The sequence below is a fragment of the Poecilia reticulata genome, linkage group LG21, assembly GCF_000633615.1.
Source record: "Poecilia reticulata strain Guanapo linkage group LG21, Guppy_female_1.0+MT, whole genome shotgun sequence".
In the NCBI taxonomy this organism is placed as follows: domain Eukaryota; kingdom Metazoa; phylum Chordata; class Actinopteri; order Cyprinodontiformes; family Poeciliidae; genus Poecilia; species Poecilia reticulata.
Genome location: NC_024351.1, coordinates 22,076,105 through 22,082,737, shown reverse-complemented (window position 1 = coordinate 22,082,737; position 6,633 = coordinate 22,076,105).

Genomic DNA, 6,633 nt, shown 5'->3' with positions numbered 1-6,633 from the left:
GAGTAGAGCCGCTGCTCCTCCACGTCGAGAGGAGCCAGTTGAGGTGGCTCAGGCATCTGGTAAGGATGCCTCCTGGACGCCTCATATCGAGGGAGGTGAGGTTAGATGCTGCAGATTTAAGCAGAGGTTTGGTGTGAGAGTCACTACCAGGTGGAGCAGAAGCGGCGCTCAATCTGTGAAATATTACTACCTGTAGCGCGTAGCAGCGGTTAAGCAGCGAGAGCAGAACCAGCGTCTTAGCACTTTAAGATTTTTTCTAATGAAAAGTGCGGTACAAATTAAATTTATTATTATTATTATTATTATTATTATTATTATTATTATTATTATTATTATTACACGAAGACTTAAATCATTTTGCGGGTTATTTGTTTAGCTTTCTGACCGTCATGCTAATCCGGGTGAGTGTTTGTAGCTTTGCTCCTATATCAGAGTAGGAGCTTCTTAAATAGACAGAAAGCAATTTCAAACAATTGAAATTGCAAAGTCAAAGTTTGATATATATATACAGCATTTTTGTAACAACTGGAGGTAAAATAATAAATTGATTGTTCTGTAATAATGCTCTTTGTTCCTGGAATATACATGATACCGCCTCTGTAATGATGTGAACAATATGATTATAAATGGTCTCATTATTTGCTTTGCATTGTAATTGTTCAGGCTAAATATCAAATTATATGTGAATAAAAATGTAACAGCTGTGTGCACACTTGAACGCCACTCTAAGCCACTCTATGATCTGTTACATTACACTGCGAACAAATTATATTCAGATTAAATGGCACAGCCACTATTTATTGATTGTATCATTTTGAAGTGTCACTCTGACCTTTCCTTTATCTGCTGAAGGTCAGAGACAGTGTGACACCAGAGCGGCAGCTGCCTGCCTATCCCTCTGCTCCCACTCATTCGCAAATGATGGTTTTAATCCAGGAAATAAAAATAAAGCGTTCCATATTAAGGGTGGCAGGAGTTCAGTAATGGGCCTGACACAGTGTGGGTTTAGATAAAGCCTGGTGCTTTTCAGGCAGATTTGTTTCACGGAGTCCATGAGCGAACAAGCCTCATTAGATTTGTTCATTAGCCTCTAACTGTGCTTGTCACCATCAAATAGCTGGAGCAGAGATCAGACGCATCCACAGTCATTTGGGAATAGCTCTAAACTCCCCTAGTGTGTTTTCTGAGATAAGCATCCTAGTTCTGTTGTGTGATGCTTTTTTAAAAAAAGATTCCAAGTAGATTGACCAGTAGGTCTTATTAGAAATTATTTACAACAGCATCAGATTACGGCACAGAATGATTTGATACATAAACTTTTATTTTTGATTTTAGTCCATTTTGATTAGACCAAATTAAAAGATTGAACAGTGAATGTTTCGTTTCGTTTTGTACGTTTGGAAGCTCATTCCCTCTCACATAACCGGAATGAACAGCCTCTGATTTGAAAAATCTCACAATAACAGGGAATCAAAAGATGACTTTGAGTCAGGTGGTTGTGTTTTCACTTAAATCAGGGAAGTGACAGCGTGAAACTTGTTTATGTCATTTCCAGTTGTTAACAGGCTTCAGCTATTTATTTAGAATAGTAGATCAGTTATAAAGGCCCTTCAGTGAAAACATCTTGAAAACATCTGTTGGTTTTAATTAAAACATGAACAGAACATGATGGAAACCAAACACACTTTTTTTTTCAATTTCAGCATATGACATTTTTTTTGTTCACTTTTAGGTTCAAAATTTTTTTTAATTTAATTCCAACTTTACCAAAACACAGTAGACTTTTTTCATTTTTATTACAAAACAAATTAGCAAAACAATGCAAACAAATCAGAACCATAATAATAATTTATTTTTATATAATAACTTGCATCATATGTTTAAACTGCAGCCAAATGATGCTTTGTCTACTAGGGGTGTGGCGGTACAATAATTTCATGATACGATATACGATATTCTGGTCACAACACAATATGTATCACGATATTTGTTAAGCGATACAATTCAATACGATTCAGCGCATTTTTACGATTTTCTGAAAGATTTTAGAAGGACAGAGGGATTTTAATGACATTTTGTGTTCCATAGACTTGAATTTAATTAACTGAAAACTGATTAAAAGCACCAACTACACAATACCTGACTCTGATTGGACAGTCTAACAGTCTGCAGCTGGACAAACTGAATCAAAGATGCAGTGAGAGAATTAGTTTCTGTCATTTAATTCATGTGGATTTGACATAAAACTCAAAAGTTTAAATGGTAATCCAGGAGCAGAGTGGTGAGATTATCAGCCTCTGTAGACTCTCAATATGCAAATGAGTGATTGCATTTATATTTTTTCTTTTGGACACTGTGGCTGCATTTTTACTCCAAAATGCAGCCACAAATGCAGTCTTTTGGACTATGGGGAAAAAGGCTTTTCCACCTTGGTTCCCGGAGTTAGCCGTGGCTGTAAGCTGCTTTCTTCTAACTGCTAAAGTTGTGGCTCCGCCTCACCCTGTAGTGATCGACTCCCTGCAGCTACGCAGCGCCGCTATTCCCCTGCTTGGATCTCTGAGTAGCTGCCTCTCAGACTGCCAGGATCTCATCGTTCTCTCAGTCTCTGATAGTCTTTGTCTGTTGCTAATAAGAATGATCGATCAGCCATTGTTATCATGGAAATCCTCACTGCGCCGCGGATTCCGGCTGGGGGTTTTCCTGCTCAAAACACAGCGCCGCTGCGCGCCCGCTTGGGATGTCAACCCATGTTCATTCTTCAGGTAATTCTTTATATACAGAACAGAAACCGCTAAGCTAAAAACTAATTACGAAGTGAATATTACCAGTCGAAATTTGCATTAATTTCGCGATCTCACTGCTTTTGCAGCTCCTCCTTTCCGCTTCTCTTTCACGGTAACTTGCGCAACTTCGTTTCTCAGCAACAAAATACAGCCCATCGTTATTTATTGAAGATTTTACATTTCCAAAAACACAGGAATCTAATGTTTTGTTTCGTTTTGTACTTTTGTTAGCTCATTCCCTCTCACATAACCGGAAAAGCCGGGAAATGGCGGCGCTTTTAACATTTCTCTGACAATCGGAAAAATATGGTTTACTAATTTTAGCATAACTCCTGTTAAACTTGGCCTATTAACACAATTATAAAAACTGGTGTGTAGTTTATAATGTGCACTTTAAGCTCAAGTTGAAAGTTAGACTGAGGGAGGCGGAATCTTGCTGCTACGCCGTAACAAACTAGACGTTAAAAAGAGCCATAAGGCTATGGACCCCTATGGTTTAACGGATCGATACTCGCGGATGAAAAATTGATACTTTCAGAGGGCGGAAAATATCGATATACATCGCTAAATCGATTTATTTATACAGCCCTATTGTCTACACATTTAAATATTTTTTTATGTATTTATTTTGCAGCACTTTGTCATTATTCTGGTTTTGTATTGCGATTATTTTTTGGGATTTTTGTCAGTTACGTTGTTCCATACTTGGTTGCCTATTTTGTGTTCTGAAAGGGTTACAATCTTGCATACTGTGTATTTCTTGTTTACTGTGTTTGGGAAATGAAATAAATGAATCATTAGCGTGTTCCTGCAGAACTTGATTTTATATAAAAGATGCTAAAAGACCAGCAGCTGAAACACATTGAAAACAACATGGTGGAACAAAGACTAGGATTTTACAGGAACCATCAAACTGATGGACTCCATTCACCAAGAAGACGTGTGTCATCATCAGCCACAAGGCCACAAGTTGGTTTCATGCATGTTGAGAATTATGACAGTATGAAAATGGATCAGCACTGCAAGATCTAACTATTCACTTTAATTTCATTGAAATGTTCCTCAGTTTGCCAACAGGTGGCAGTGTTCCCTCTGAGGGACTCTGCATATGAACTGTGAATCATTCACAATTACACCTCTGAACAACCTGACAAAAAGGTTAATTTAATCAAAATATCAATTGTTCCACATTGACATGCTCAGACATGACTCATTATAAAATATACTCATATTGTGTGGCTGATTAGAACCTGTAAGGCATCACTCCATTTGACAAGACTTATATTTGGAACACCAGGACAGTTACAGATATCAGAAGAGGGATTTTAGATTTATTTTTATTCCTTCATGGGTTAAAAATACAATCAACCCCAAGACTTTGAAATTATGTTCTATGAATAAAGTATGAAGGCTCATGATGTCGGTAACCTGAGCGCTGTGGTCAGAGGGTCATTCTAAACGCAGTGTGCTCTGTCAGGTCAAATGGGTCACATTGATCCTCTGCAGGGATTTAAAGGCAAAAACATTAGAGTTGCTTCAGAGATCAGAGGTTTCTACAAATTCAGCTGAACTAATCTGGATCAATAAGACTATAATTAACACCAATATTGATGTATAGTTTTGTCCTGTTACACAGTGTGGTCGTTCTGCTGGTTTAGTTCTGCATAAAACACTGGAAAATTGTCAGTTTATTTTTTCTGTCAATTGTTTTTGCTTTATTTCTGCCTGGATTCACAAGGCAAATAGCCCTGAATTCTTTACGTTCTTTAGCTTGGAGCAATCAGTTTCATGCAATAATACAAGAAAATGATCACAACAAGATCATGACGGTTGACACTGTCTGTACGTTAGCAGTTCAGCTGTTTGGGACCCTGTTCTTCTGGACTATGTGTTGCTCACACTCTGTAATTTATGCATGAAAGTCATTAGAACACCTGAAGATAATGACTTGAAGAGGTGAAATATTACTTTTGGTGATATAGTGCATTGAAATTAGTTTAATGAGCTGAGACTCTTATGGGAAAATCCTATTTTCACCACTGTATCTGCTTTATCTTGCACTAATTTCACATTAAAACATAAAAAATGAATATCACAAATCCCTGCAGTTAATCTATAGTACGTTTTCTATCAGCTTGTGCATGAATACTGGCGGCCCCTTCAGACATTTTTTTCTATACCACCATTTCTGTTTTGTGTTTTTCTTGTCCATCATGGTGTAGCGTTCATCAGCCAATAAAGGGAAGACATTGTTAAAGGGTTGGAGTGACAAGCCCCGCTTACTTGGGAGTGACTACGTATGCGGCATTTCAGGGGAATTGTAGTCAGCCATTTTGCTGAAGAGTTATGGATTCAGTATGTTCAAATGACACACAACGTTTTCTGAACAGCTACAAATTGTCAGAAAAAAACAAAACAAAAATAAACTATCGTCCTTCCTAGTGCGTGGTTTTCACCAGTGATAATATCCTGCTGTTGATCACGTGACATGATCTCATGTGATGGGCAAAAAAATCTGTTTCCATTTATTTTTGTGAAATACATCTATTTCCATACAGCTGAAAAACCACCTCATCCTGGAACAAGAAACTTTTATCGAAAAATCTGATTTTTTAAAAAATGAGCGTGTTTAGATTAAGGTAATTCATTTTCATAATTTCAATTTGTGCAATTTCATGGTTAATGTAATTGGAGCTACTGCCTACTGACTTGTGAAGTTACCAGGACAGAGCAGCAATGTGCCAGTATTGACCCTCCAGTCCAGGTCAGGTCCATTCTGAGGTCAAGCAGGTCAAATTTAAAAATAATCAAATCAAATCCCAAGACAACAGTCAGTGCTTCTGTCTGTTTTGGCCAAATTGTCTTATTTGACAAATTATGTTGTTTGGAAACACAGTTTTTTCTGACTTGGGAGCATCAGACAGTGGTGGTTCTTGTAGGAATGGCCCCGTCTTCTGCCGGGCCCCCAATCAATTAAACTGCAAACTGTTATCAGGATTATTATTTTTTTCCAGATAAAATAGGTGAATAGGTAACCTCAGAACCAAACAAGAGAAACCTCATTTCTCCCCAGGCATATGAGTGTATGCCTGGGGAGTGCATAAAGAAAACGTGTTCATCCTCCTTCTGATGGCACCCTGGGCATCTGCCACACATCTCATATCAAAATGATTACAGATAAAGCCTGAACAACACAGATGATCTGTTTGGTGGGTGATATGGATCCAAGTAATTCAACTATTTAAAGAAAGCCTGAAGTTCCCCAGCAGAGCGGGACATCTTGAGAAGATCCCAGTAATAATTTCATCTGTCCGTGGTTTTGCTGCTGCAGCTCATCAGGCCTCCCTCCATTTGCAGGGACATTTGTATCACTTCTTTTCCACATGGTTCCCTCTCATCCGGCTCTTTGTTTCACTCCCAGATGGCTGCTGACTCATGTCGATCAAACACTGCTGGGGTCTCTCTGCCCACAAAACTTCTTGTGTGGACTGAAGAATGCCCCCTGCTGACTCTTTCTGCATATAATCGGTTATCTCCAAAACGCAGACTTGCACTGGAGAGGTTTTTTTCCCCCCTCTCTTTTCTCCCCCACATAATCAGTATAAAGCCAAACTGCTTGTTGAACTCTGGCGAGCTAAAAAGAAACCCCCTTCAACTAAAACTTGTGAAGTTTGAAACAGACGTCTGGCTCTAGCAGCTGCTTGAATCGCGCCCCTGGACCCCCTCTCAGCTCAGCTAAGCCTGGAAAATTAGGAAAAARAAAAAAAAAWAGGCAAAGGAAAAAAAAAAAAAGAAGCACATTAAGCCCCCGCTCTGCTGCCAGAGGAAATGATAGAATAATTTCGTATGG